We start from the raw sequence: 13,708 nt of genomic DNA, 5'->3' as shown, positions 1-13,708 counted from the left end.
TTTACAAATGAAAAGTGCCAAGTATGTGTAGAAAGAGAAACTGAATTATTGCAACTTATACACAATGATCTTGGAGGCCTTAAGTATCATGAAGCTAGAGGAGAAAAAAGATATTATATAATTTTCAAAGATGACTTTTCTAAATATGCAAAAGTAGTCTTACTTAGATGAAAAGATGAGGCTGAACAAGCTTTTATAAATTACAAGACTGAAGTTGAAAATCGATTAGGAAAGAAAATAAAGTGACTTAGAAGAAATAGAGGGGCTGAATATGATGGAGAAACCATCAGAAAATTCTTTGAAGAAAAATAAAATTATAAATGAAACCACAACCCCTTATAAACCTGAATCTAATAGAGTTGCAGAAATACTTAATAGAACATTAAAAGAAATGATGAATGCTATGCTAATTAGTTTAGGTGCACCTCTGAACTTGTGGAGGGAACCAATCATAATGGTTTGTCACTTATATAATAGAATACCACCCAAGAAGAAATGATAAATACCCTTTGAACTGTGGCATAACAGGAAATCTAATTTGAACTACCTAAAAGTTTGGGGTTGTTTGGCAAAGGTTAGAATACCTCAACCTAAAGGAAAGAAATTGAGACAAAAAACTCGTGACTGTGTGTTCATTGGATATGCACAAAATAGTGCGGCTTATTAAGTCTATATGCTCACTTAACCTCCTAAATGCTGCCTAGTTAGCTATCCTTGTATGGCGTGGGAACCAAACATTAATCTACACATCAACCACATGGGTTCAGCCTAGCCTCTGTTACAAGTCCTGACCGAATTCACTGTAGGAAACAATGGACCCCTGAGTCCATCACCATGGGCTCTTAATGGGCCCAACATTTACACTAAATGGTCCTTGGGTCAAGCCACCTTATAAAAACCCAATGTCTATTGGGCAGATGCAAGATTAACCCATCAGGTATTACTCTCAATGGTCTTACACTTAACCTCTCAGCCCATAATGATCAAACACTGCCCAACAAGAGATGACCTCTCCCTACGCTGCAAGGTACAGTGCTGCACTCTCTACTCACATGGATCCTAGGAATTAAAACCTTTTGCAAACATTTTGAAACCATAATATATATATGTATATCTCTATATAAATATATTTTTCAAAACAAATTTCAATGGTTGAAATCGATTACCGGTAGTTTTGGTTTCCATCAGAGAGAGTGCATCTCCGATCATTCACTTTGTCTAACAAAGGGGCTGATCCTGTCACTATGATCACCCACTTAGATGAATTCTCGGACTGTCCCAACATACCCAGGTTTTGACCCCTCTAAGGATCTCACTGATTGGCATATCAAAGACAGCCCAATCCGACACTTAGTGTAGTATCATAATCGAGTCTACAGGTCAAGTATAACATTCCAATTTTACCCATCTATCTCCAAGGTCCAGGGCAATACTGGAATTATAGTCCGGTTCAGGGTTTCAAGAAAACCCACACTGCATGTACCTCAGGTCTCACCCTGGTAGCTAAGACAAGCCACCCCAATCAACTTGTGGCACATCAGTGTCAGCCTTGGCAGGATAAATCTCCCTAGATCTATCCAACAACTGTGAAGATTCTAAACAAACACGAGTCTCATATGTGTCCAGTTTAAGGGTATTACATAGAAACACACCATGATAACATGAATCAAATATGTACTTTATTCATTTACATAAAATGTCATAATGTTCATCATTCTAATTGGAGCTAAGGGCATACACTGTCTAACATTTCTAATGTCCAAATTTGATACCAAGGACTTGGGTGAGGCTGATGTAATCTTAGGGATTAAAATCCATAAATAACAAGGAAATTTTATTCTCTCCCAATCACACCATGCAGAGAGTATTCTTAGAAAATTTGGACACTATGACTATAAACCTGTTAAAACACCTCTTGATTGTAGTATTCACTTTAGGAAACATGTACAATTTGTGTCTTAATGAATTGCACAAGATCAGATATAGCCATAGCATTTGGAATGGAGCCAAAAGTGTTAAAACACCTCTTCGCCAATTCTAATAATTGAAAGCTAGTGTTTTAGAGTTTGAATACTAACTTGAGTTGTCAATTCTTCTTAACTAGAACCACATTAGCTAACCATTGTGGATGTGCAATGTGTTTGATGAAACCTACTTTTAGAAGTCATTTGACCTCCTCCTCCTGAAGGTCCTCTGTGATTATTTCACTAGTTTGAATTTCGGATCTATGCATAAAGAATGCTTGACAAGCAACAAGTCCAATCCCCACATCTAGTCGTATGACCAAGCAAAGGAATCTTGGAACCCTGTGAGAGAAAGCACATATCAGTTTTGTTTCTAATGAAAGCCTAATGTCTGCGATGAGGAAGGGTTTCTGTACCTTTCAGTAGGTCGAGTAATTTCTATTTCTCATTAGATCCTAGTTTGGCTGAGATATATAATGGCATCTTCTCTGCTCCTTATGCGGTCATGTTTATTTCTTCTCGTGGCTCTTCCACGATATCAATGGAATATTAAATATGTTTGGGAGGCGCATGGATGTCATCGTAGTACTCTACGGTTTCCTCTTTCTGTCCCTGTTATTTCAGGTAGATGTTAGTATCTTTGGTTTTGTTATTAATTGTATGTATTTATTTGGTAGGTCGTACATTCGATTTTGATGGATTCTATTTGGATTGTTCATTGTCTTTTTGCGATGAGATCATCATGATGTCTGTTTTCGAAGACGACATGGTGAAATAGTTCTAGTTGAAACATCATTCAAAATGAGTGCATTCATGGAGATATATACATATTAGAGAGTGCCATTCACATTTAGGCAGTAGATGGATATATATGAGTATTATATATGCACTGTGATAATTTGGTTCAAGCAATAAGTGTATGGAAAATTTGATTTCAGCAAAAGATGTATGTATAGTGGTTGCTTTGGCCCTGGTGATAGTAGTATAGCCTAAATCAAGTATTCGATGATATACATATATCAAATATCAAAATCATACTTTGGGAATGGCTTTCTTAGAAGATGGTGGACCATTGTCCTCGTATTCCTCCACGATGGTGTAGTAGCTTCTACCATCATTGCTTATAACTTGGACACACCTTGTTATCTTCTTCCTCTCCAGTGCGGCAAGGGGTTCGTTCTCGGGGTTTGGAAGGTGCACACCTTCTACCTTGGCCATACTCGTTTCTCCTTCATCAGCTAGCTCAGTATAGTAGATTGAATCCGGTAGATGAGCCACTATTTTGTCAGAAGGGACACGAGTTGTTGGGATCCTTACCACACATCCCTTGTGTTTTGCCTTGATGCATTGATGATACATTGATGTGACTAGGGCCAAATCGTGTATCATTGGGCTCCCTAACAGGGCATTGTATACTGTTCTCCCTGAGATCACCTTGATTTCTTGAGTGATAGTGAACGTCCCTATCACAATCGGTAACTCAATGGATCCTTCCGTGATGGATGCGTTACCGTTAAAGTTTGTTACTTCCATGGGTAACCCCTTGACTGTGTCTTTCTGGATGTTCATCAGCTTCAAGGTGTGGACCGATATCAGGTTCACAGAACTGCCTGGGTCGACCACCGATCGCCTCATCTTGTATCCCCTATCTTTGCCGTGATGTAAAAAGGCCTGTTGCGGTGGGGGTTGGTGGCCAGCATGTCGTTCTGGGTGAACTCTTTGAGCAACCTATCAGATCGGTGGGGCTCTAATGGCCTTTTGAATGTTTCCGCCGACGCCTTGATGGTGGGGCTCTCCGGACTCCACTCGAACCTCTGTATCAACATATCTGGGTGATCCTAACCCGTCACTCTGACTACATCGATACTTCCTCCTTGGGTTTGGGTGGGGAGGGGATTTGTGTCTACCTGAGCCAACTTCTTTTTGATGAAATCGTCGAGCTTTACTTTCTTTATGAACAATTGTCAGAGTGAGAAACAGTCCATTAGGTCATCGTGCAGCGATTGGTGATAATTACACCACCTCCCTTTGCGCCTTTCTTTTTCTAGGTCAATTACTGCCGGTGGAGGCGGCAGGTTGATGACATGGTCTTCCACAAGTTTGTTCATTATCATAGTCACCTCCTCTTTGGTGCAAGCGAAAGGAGGTGGAATTGGTGGTTGCACACCGTTTCTTCTGCCTTGGTTGCCGCGGTGATAGTAGGGCCTCTACCTAGGCCCTCTGGTGTTGTGAGGCTTCCTATCGATAGTATAAGCCTCATTTTTTCCATACTGTCCTGAAGTCAACGTAGACTAGGATGCGATGCTCTTGATAGTGTGCACTGTCCTTTTTGCGTAGTTCCACAATTGACTAAAAGTTTCAACTTCCACATTTTCTATGCCTATCCTATAGTTGGGTTGCATACCTTGTACACATTGTTGGATGATGCATTTCTTGTGACATGTTCATCAAAGACCGAGTGGGTCAGTTTCACGTAGGCTAAGAGGTCCTCACTTGCATGCTGCTCTGTGTTCCACATGTCTGCCATTGTCAATCTCTACTCTAGGGTGAACCATTTGGATAGAAATATCTTCGCTAATTCTACCCACGAGTCTATGCTGTCCACAGTCAGGTTGACAAACCAGGTGTAAGTTGGTCCGGTCAAAGATTTAGAAAAATCTCTGACTTTCACATCTCCATTGAGGGCAAAAGATCCCAGAATGTCCTCAAACTTATTCACATGCTCCTATGGGCTTCCTTTTTGCCCATCATAATGCGACCACTATTGGGGAGGGATGTAACCGGTAGTATAAGGTTTGTAGAGGATTCAGTTAGAGTAGGGTTTCTTTTGGACAAGAGAGGCTTGGGCTCGATTTTGGTTTTCCACCACCAACCTTGAACATATTCCATTAACTCGTCATGGCTAAGTGGTGCTTTTGTTACTGGGTTGGTCTGAGGGGTTGTTTGAGGCTGTTCAATGGTGGATTGGTTAGTTTGCAAGGGTGTAGGGCTAACTCCAGTAGGCTGTTTGGGAGTAGCAAAGTTCTAGTTGGCAGACTGGTGGCTGGCAGAGATGGATGCTAAGGGAAAGACTAGGGTGAAGGGTGATTGCTTGGTCCTGATTGACCGCTAGAGAAGGAGTTGTAGGGTGGCCTGCATCTCATTCTGCATCTATTCTATTCGGTCAAAACAAGACTCAAATTCATAGAATTTATTTGACAATATCTCAATGTTAACCATTTTGGTTGACTCCATGCCAACCTGATCTCCAGTCTCCAGGTTGACGTTCTCCTGGTCATTGATGGATTCTTCAAGAATGGGAGAAAGGTTAACCCAACGAGTGGCCATCCTTTGTAATCAAGGAAGAACCAAAGATTCTAATGTGAGTAAGGTAGTTAGACTGCATACGGGGGACTCCTTGAGGACAAAGGAAAGCCGAGAGCAGGAGGTAGGCTAAAGGATAGGGCACATGGGGTGATAGAATGTTTCTATTGTTATGAGTTAAACCCCCATTTATAGGGAGAGATCCTGAGGTCCTGAAAGGATGGAGCCAAAAGTGTTTGATTCCCATTAGGAAAGGGAATATTGGATTCGGTGTCAGTTGTCAGGGAACACTGTTAGGGTTTCACCACATGTCTTATGAGATATCTCAAGGATGAACTTTCCTTTTGTTTGAGGATTTTCATAATACATGTGTGCTACTTCCTTTTGTGACCCTTTTAAACTGACGTGGCACGAGTGACGTTACTACTTAGCTCGCGCATCCTTGTTAGGCCCACACGACATCCCATCACATGTGTTATTAATGATGCACATGCTTCTTTCATTTATTTCTGTCCTACAAAGGTCTAAGTGCCAAGATGTTTCATCGTGCCCAATGATGTCAAAGCCTTCCTAGGGTTGCTAGGGTGATTATACATATTCAGAGAGCTAATTTAATGACGGTTTGTCATCGTACCTTATATTTTCCATGCTCCCCTAGGGCTGCCAGGGTAACTTATCGCATTTTAGAATGCTACCTGCTTTGTTTTTCCATTGCTCCTAGGGTTGCCAAGGTATGTAAGATCGTGCCTGGGGTTGCTAGGGTATGTGAGCTCATGCCTGGGATTGCTAAGGCCTTCACCTAGGGTTGCCAGGACCTTCCTGGGGTTGTCAGGGTATGTAAGATCGTGCCTGGGGTTGCTAGGGCCTTCGTGGGGTTGCCAGGGCATGCAATATCACACTTGGAGTTGCCAGTGCCTTCCTAGGTTTGCCGAGGTATGTAAGATCACACCTAGGGTTGCCAGGGTATGTGAGCTCGCACCTGGGGTTGTTAGGGCCTTCTTGGGGTTGCTAGGGTATGTAATATATATGTATAGTAGACACAGTTAGAAAAGAGTTTCATGCCATCTGAGAGCAATAATGTGTATAGAATGTAACTTGCTTTAATTCAAGATTAAGAATGTGTACAAAGAATTCATAACATGCTTTGTTTTGAGTACAACATACTTTTCTAATGATAAGTACAAAAGACATATGACATGCTTTTCTTCAAGTTTTCAGGTTACAATTTACACCACTAATCATTATATTGGTTTCAACCAATGGCCATTCACAGTCTCATCTTGTTCATTTGTGTCTATAGTTTTCAGTACATAGTATCCAATTGGGTGAGCTTCTTGGATTATGTATGGTCCAAACCAGTTAGGTGCAAATTTCCGACGGATTTACCCTACCTGACGTGGAGTGTTGTTTTAACTACCTTGTTGCCTTCTTTGGATTTTTTGGGCTTCACTAGCTTGTTGAAGTTAGAAGCCATGATTTTTTTGTAGTTTATTTGTTTCTACAATGACTTCTCTCTTCCCTCTTCTATGCATTCTAACTTGTCACTAAGCAAATGGTTCATCTCCTCTATTCGAAACTACTTTCCCATTACGTAGGCTACTCAGGCGGACACTGTTTATATCTCTATTGGTAGAACAACTTCCTGGCCGTATACCAATTAGTAGGGTGTTGCCTATGTGCTTTTTCTAATTGTTGTGTGATAAGTCCAAAGTGTTTTAGACAACTTTTTTTATCAGTCTTTTTTATTTTCTACTACCATCTTACTCAACATCTTCAACAAGGTCTTATTGGTTGCCTTTGCTTGCCCATTCCCTTGTGGGTAATAGGTTGTAGATGTGCCTAGTCTTGCCCTATATTGTTCCAATAGGTCTCGAACTTCCCGATTCTTTATGGATAACCCATTATCTGTCAAAATCTTTATGAAGACCCCGAATCAGTGGACTATGTGCTGCCTAAGGAAGTTTGCGATGTTTTCTGCACAAATTCTTCTTAGGGGTATGACCTCTACCCATCTAGTGTAGTCTGTGGCTACTATGATACAACAGTATCTCCGGGAAGGTGGGTGTATTTTTCCTATTAGATCTACCCCCAGGTGTGGAAAGGCCATGGTGTAATGATGGGGTGGAGGTCATTGGCTGGTCGGTTTATCCTTTCGGCATATACTTGGCATTTATGGCACCTTCGTACATGCTTTTGGGTGTCTTCTAGCATTGTAGGTCAGTAGAAGCCTAAGTTTAAGATGTGGTTATGTAAGGTTAGTTGTCCCTAGTGTGGGGCTGGTTCAGAGCTGTGGGCTGCATCTAAGACTTCTTCTATTTCCTCTCCGGCTTGGCATCATAGAGGTTTTCCAGTGTAAGATTTTTTATATAGCACTCCGTCGTGAAGGTAGAATCTTTTGGCTTTGTCTAAGAGTTTCCTCTTTATAATTGGGTTGGCAGGTGTGGTGTTGTTCTCAATATATTCTATGTAAATGGTTCTCCAATCTGCTCCTCCCACTGTGAGGCATTTATTTTTATCTTCTTTTGGGATTTACTTCTCACAGTCATTCTGGATCTTGGCTGTACCGTGCTAGTTATATCTTCATAGTAGGCTATGTGGGTTTCATTCGAGACCATTTCTACCTCTTTGAGCCCTAAGAATCTTGTCCTAACTCCATATTCCAATCTATGGTATTAGTACCCCGTTCACCAGTTGGAACCTTAATAGTGTCTTTCCATCTTACATCACCTTTGTTGGGTTGTTCAAATTCTGTATGAAGTCGTATCTCTAATCGTCTATTGTTGTGTCATCCCTCTTTTCTACTTAGTGTCCTAATCTTTCTGTTGATGGTTCACAGTGCATTTGAATGGTGATGTTGATTGGGTTTTCACTCGGTTGTATTTTTTATCCCAATGTGGCTAGTGCATCAGTGTATCTATTTTTGACTTTGTTCTGGTGCTTGTGGGTTACCTCCAGGTCCTTGGATAACCTCTAGATCAGTGTCCTATACGGAAAGATTGTAAGTTCCTTAACTGTAGTCCTACCATCCATCTGCCCAATCACCAATTTGGAATCCCCTATTACTTTAACCTTCTTGGCTCCAAGGTCCCTGACTACCGTCAGTCCCAATACTAATGCCTCGTATTTATCTATGTTATGTGAATATGGGAACTATAATTTGAAGGAATAGGTTGAGGTGTCTCTGGCAGGCGAAATCAGTATGACTACGGCTCCAGCTGAGGTTCTGGTACTGCTCCCTTCAAAGGTCAAGGTCAACTGCCCATCTTCCACTACTGAGATGATGGGCAATTCTCCAGTTACTTCTTCAAAGATGGAGAAACTGTCATTGGTGGGAAAGGTGGCTAATCTTCCAAATAGTAAAGATCTATCTACGAAGTTCTTAATGGGATCGCTCCTTGCGATTAGCTTCACCTTTTGGCCTAGGATGTAATGTTTGAACTTCTGTGTCGTGAATACTAATGCCAAACACTGCTGCTCCATGTGGGAGTAGTTCTTCTCAACTAGTACACATTGTTCGATGAAGCTTTTCTTTGTGACATGTTCGTTGAAGACCGAGTGGGTTAGTTTTTGAAACCTCATCAAATAGGCTAAGAGGTCTTTGCTTGTGCGCTGCTCTGTGATGCACAGGTCTGCCATTGTCAATCTCTGCCCCAGGCTAAACCATTTGGACAGAAATATCTTTGCTAATTCTACCCACGAGTCTATGCTGCCCGTAGTTAGGTTGATGAACTAGGTATAAGCTGGTCCGGTCAAAGATTTAGAAAACTCTCTGACTTTTAAATCTCTATCAAGGGAAAAAGATCCCAAAACATCATCGAACTTATTCACATTCTCCTGTGGGCTTCCTTTTTGCACGTCGTACTATGGCCACTATTGGGGAGGGACGTAACTGGTGGGGTAAGGTTTGTAGAGGATTTGGTTAGAGTAGGGTTTCTGCAGGACAAGAAAGGCTTGGGCTCGGTTTTGGTTTTCCACCATAAGCCCCTGAACACATTCATACAACTTGTCGCGGTTGAATGGTGCTTTCATCACTGGGTTGGCCTGAGGGGTTGTTCGAGGTTACTTAACGGTGTATTGGTTAATTTGCATAGGTGTAGGGCTAACTCTGGTAGGTTGTTCATGAGTAATGGAGTTTTACTTGGTAGATTGGTGGCTGGATGGGATGGATGCTGAGGGAGTGGATGGGGTGAAGGGTGATCGCTCAATCCCAGTTGACCACTGGAGAAGGAGTTGCTGGGTGGCCTGCATCTCGTTATGCATCTGTTCTATTCGGTCAAAATGGGACTCAAACTCATAGACCTTATTTGACAATATCTCAATGTCTCCCTATTCGGCTAACTCCATGCCAACCTGATCTCCAATCTCTAGGTTGACGTTCTCCGGGTCGTTGATGGATTCTTTAGGAATGGTAGAAAGGTTAATCCAGCGAGTGGCCATCCTCTGTGATCAAGGAAGAACCAGAGATTCTGATGTGGGTAGGGTGGTTAGGCTACATACGGGCGTCTCCTTGAAGGACAAAGGAAAGCCGAGACTAAGAGGTAGGCTAAAGGCTATGGAAAATGGGGTGATAGAATGATTCTCTCATTATGAGTCAGACCCCCATTTATAGAGAGATATCCCGAGGTCCCGAAAAGAAGGAGCCAAAAGTATTTGATTCTCATTAGGAAAGGGAATCTTAGATTCTGTGTCTGTTTTCAAGGAACACTGCTAGGGTTTCGCCAGGTGTCTGATGAGATATCTCAAGGATGAACTTTCCTTTAGCCTATGGATTCTCATAATACACATGTGTTACTTCCTTTTATGACCCTTTTAAACCAATGTGGCATGGATAACATTACTACTTAGTTCGCACATCCTCGTTAGGCCCACAGGACATCTTGTCACACGCGTTATTAATGACGCACATGCTTCTTTCATTTATTTCTATCTTGCGATGAGCGCCTTTCATCTGAGGATTCTCATAATACACGCGTGCTACTTCCTTTCATGACCCTTTTAAACCGACGTGGCATGGGCGACATTACTACTTAGCTCACACGTCCTTGTTAGGCCCACACGGTGTCCCATCATGCACGTTATTAATGACATGCATGCTTCTTTCATTTATTTCTATGGTTGTGTGATGTCTTTAAGTTCATCGCAGGTGTGCGATGTGTTATGGACTTATCTCAGGTGTGCGATGAGTTATGGACTCATCACGGGCATTCACGTACTATTGGTTTGGCACCTTCTCTGTCCTGATGGTCTGAGTGACCTTCATGTACCTACAGTCAACCTACTCATAATCCCAGAAAATGAACATTGGGAAGTTCTAGTAAGGTTATTAAAATATTTAAAAGGAACTATGAATTTTGGTTTACACTACTCTAGTTTTCCTCCTGTTTTAAAAGGGTTTACTAATGCAAATTAGATTTCAAATTCAAAAGGTAGTACTTCCACTAGTGGATATGTTTTTACCCTAGGTGGAGGAGTCGTATCATGGAAATCGGTAAAGCAATCATGTAATACCAATTCAACAATAGAGGCTGAATTCATTGCATTAGTATTGGCAGGGTCCGAGGCAGAGTGGCTAAGGAACTTATTGACAGATATACCACTTTGGCCATGACCGGTTCTGTCTATATCTCTCAATTGTAATAGCCAAGTAGCTATAGCTAGAGCCAAGAACAAAACTTACAATGGTAAAAGAAAGCATATCCACTTAAGGCATAACCTAGTAAGACAATACCTCAGCGAAAGTACAACCGCTCTATATTTTGTGAGGTTTGAGAAGAACCTTGCAGATTCTTTAACCAAACCACAAACTTCTAAAGTGGTTTATGAGGCATTAGTAGGAATGGGGCTGGAGCTTGTTACATAAGTCATTAGAGATGGACATCCAACCTATGTGAAAGGAGATTTCTGGAATTAGGTTGAATGAATAAAAATGAGTCGCTAGATGACTTGGGAAAACACTATCATTTCTTGTCCCATTTCAGATGCCGAAGTAAGATAGTGCTCACTACAGTTTGAGGAGGTTGAGCATAAGGCTCTTAATCAGTTAAGAATAGCGTGTGTAGTGCACGCTAAATAATTGACCTAAGTGATTATGAAGTATGGCCGCTTCTAAAAGAGATATAGGGCTGACTCTCTAAAACACTCATGATTCTAAGAGGGGAACAAGGCCAAAATGTTCCAAAACAAAAGAACCACTAAAGAGTTGGTGAGTTGAGTTGGTTGGCAGGTTAGCTAGTTATGACAAAGAAGAAAGGTTGAAGGAGTCTAACTCCACTCGTACTATATAACATAGCATGTCATACCTAAGTGTTGATTGAAGTTCAAAATACATCACTATGACTATTTTTTCTCATTACGATGCTCAGATTGTTCGATCTTCTTGTAATTTTGAATCTTGTAGGGGATTGTTGGAGGGAGATTCAAAATTTCAAGAATCTCTCCTCCCTCCCTTGTACTCTTTGAGTTTTGTCTTTTCCTCTTCCCTTCTTTGAAAACATGGGAAGACTCCTTGTCCTACATTGCTTGGGAAATGAGTTGAGTTGGAGTATATCTATAGATTTGCTCTTTCTATGGGTAGGGAGCCATAAGAGGAAAGCACTATAGATATTCACATGCATGTGAGAAGGGGTTAGGGGTACTTTTCACATGTGCGCATCGAGCCGAGCCAAGCCGGGTCGGGACAGGGCTAGGGTGAGGGTGAGGGCGAAGGTGAGGGCGCATGTACATGTATGTGTATATGCATGCTACACCGAATCATTTTGGTTTTGACTGGATTAAACAGTTTGACTTTCGAGTTTCAAATTTATTTTTTAAATGTTTTTTTTTCTGTTTTGTATCTCTTCTTCTTTGTGTCTCTTCAAACAGGTGCACTGTTCTGAAGAGACTTCTCTCTATAAGGACACTTATGTGTCCATTCGGGTGACTGAGAACACTCTATAAAAGGAGTGTTGGTCGACCCAGAAATACACACTAGTGCACTCAACCCAGTCTTTTCTTTTCTGTCAATCATTCTTTCTCTAAGCATCATTCTTTGTGTTTCACAGAGGTCTGGTAAGTGTGCACGCACACCGTATTTCTGTTTTCCATATTCTCTCTTGCTTGAAATGTTCATTACTGAAGAGTTAAGGGAAGAGGCCATTATAGGCTAGTAGCCAAGGAAGTAAGTTTGTTTCCGACTAGGCTGGTTTGGCTTATGAGGATGGTGTTTGGAAGTGTGGGCATTTTTTGGGACTGATTTTGAAAAAGAAAAAAAAAATAACACCCATGCTTGCTAGACCCATTTTCCACAAAAAAAACTGCCTTGATATGTTTGTGAGTGTTTCTGCCATGTAGGTAATGAGCAACACTATGCTGTTTGGTAAGGTGATTTTCATTACCATACGCTTTTCATGTATGTGCTGATAGGTAAGCACCACATAGGATGCACGTAATCGCCAATCAGTCAACTGTTGGGGGCTTCATAGAAGCATGAAATTTGATGTTTCATGCAATGGTTGGGTCCCGATTTATGAGGCATGCCCATTTTTCAACATTTTTTCAAAAAATGCTTGAACCAAACAATCATGTATGTGGGCGTTTGTGGAATCGCCTACGCGGATCCAACGTGGCACCATTTTTCAGAAAAACGACCACGCTTCCAAATATCCCTGAGGTCTCTTTGGTGCCAATGCGGGAAGGGTTTGGGTAAGGATCTTCAGGGTATCCGGGAGCCTATTGTTTTAAAATGTTAGACAAAGGGTATGTTGGTCTAGGGCATCTGGTTCCAAGCTATGGGGGTTTTGAACCTAGGTCTCTCAAGGGTTATCTAGCTTATTCTCGTAGTTTGTCTGGCTATTTTGTTCGTGTAGATGGCAGTTCCAATCTTTTGCCTTTGATGAACCTACAACTTATCTATAATTTTTGAGGATTTTAGCATGGATTTTTATGTCAGTTTTATTAAAATTTCCCTTAATTTAGCTTAATGCTAAGAATAAGTTTCAGGGATAATTAATCCAAGAAAAGGAAGGAAAAAGGCAAGAAAAGAAGATTCAAAAAGACCAAATTCAGCCTAGCCCGGTTGTGGAAGCAAGAAAGAGTACTTCGGCCCAAAAAGAGTAAGTGGATTCCTTGAGAAAACCCAAGAAAAGAAAGCCTAGTTAAGAGTAGAATTCGACCCAACAAAGAAGGCCCATTCTCAGCCCAAAAGAGCAACTCAAAGTATAGTTATCATGTGCTAAGAGAGAGCCTAAGTGCAGCCCAAATAGTAGCCCTTAAGAGGCTTTCAAGAGAGCTCTAGAAAGTTCAAGAAAGGGGTGTAATACACCCCATTCTAGAGGCTTCAAGAAGGGGCAAGAGCCCCCTTGAAAATCTATATAAGGAGGCCTCTAGGAGGGGGGAGAGGTGTTCAATTGCTTGAGAGGAAGGCTCTCCCACTCTTAGAGGTTCGACCACCTTGAAAAAAGAGA

This window comes from Nelumbo lutea, chromosome 2 (genome assembly GCF_056320005.1).
Source record: "Nelumbo lutea isolate HS-2025 chromosome 2, American lotus-T2T, whole genome shotgun sequence".
NCBI lineage: Eukaryota > Viridiplantae > Streptophyta > Magnoliopsida > Proteales > Nelumbonaceae > Nelumbo > Nelumbo lutea.
This window is presented reverse-complemented; position numbering follows the sequence as displayed.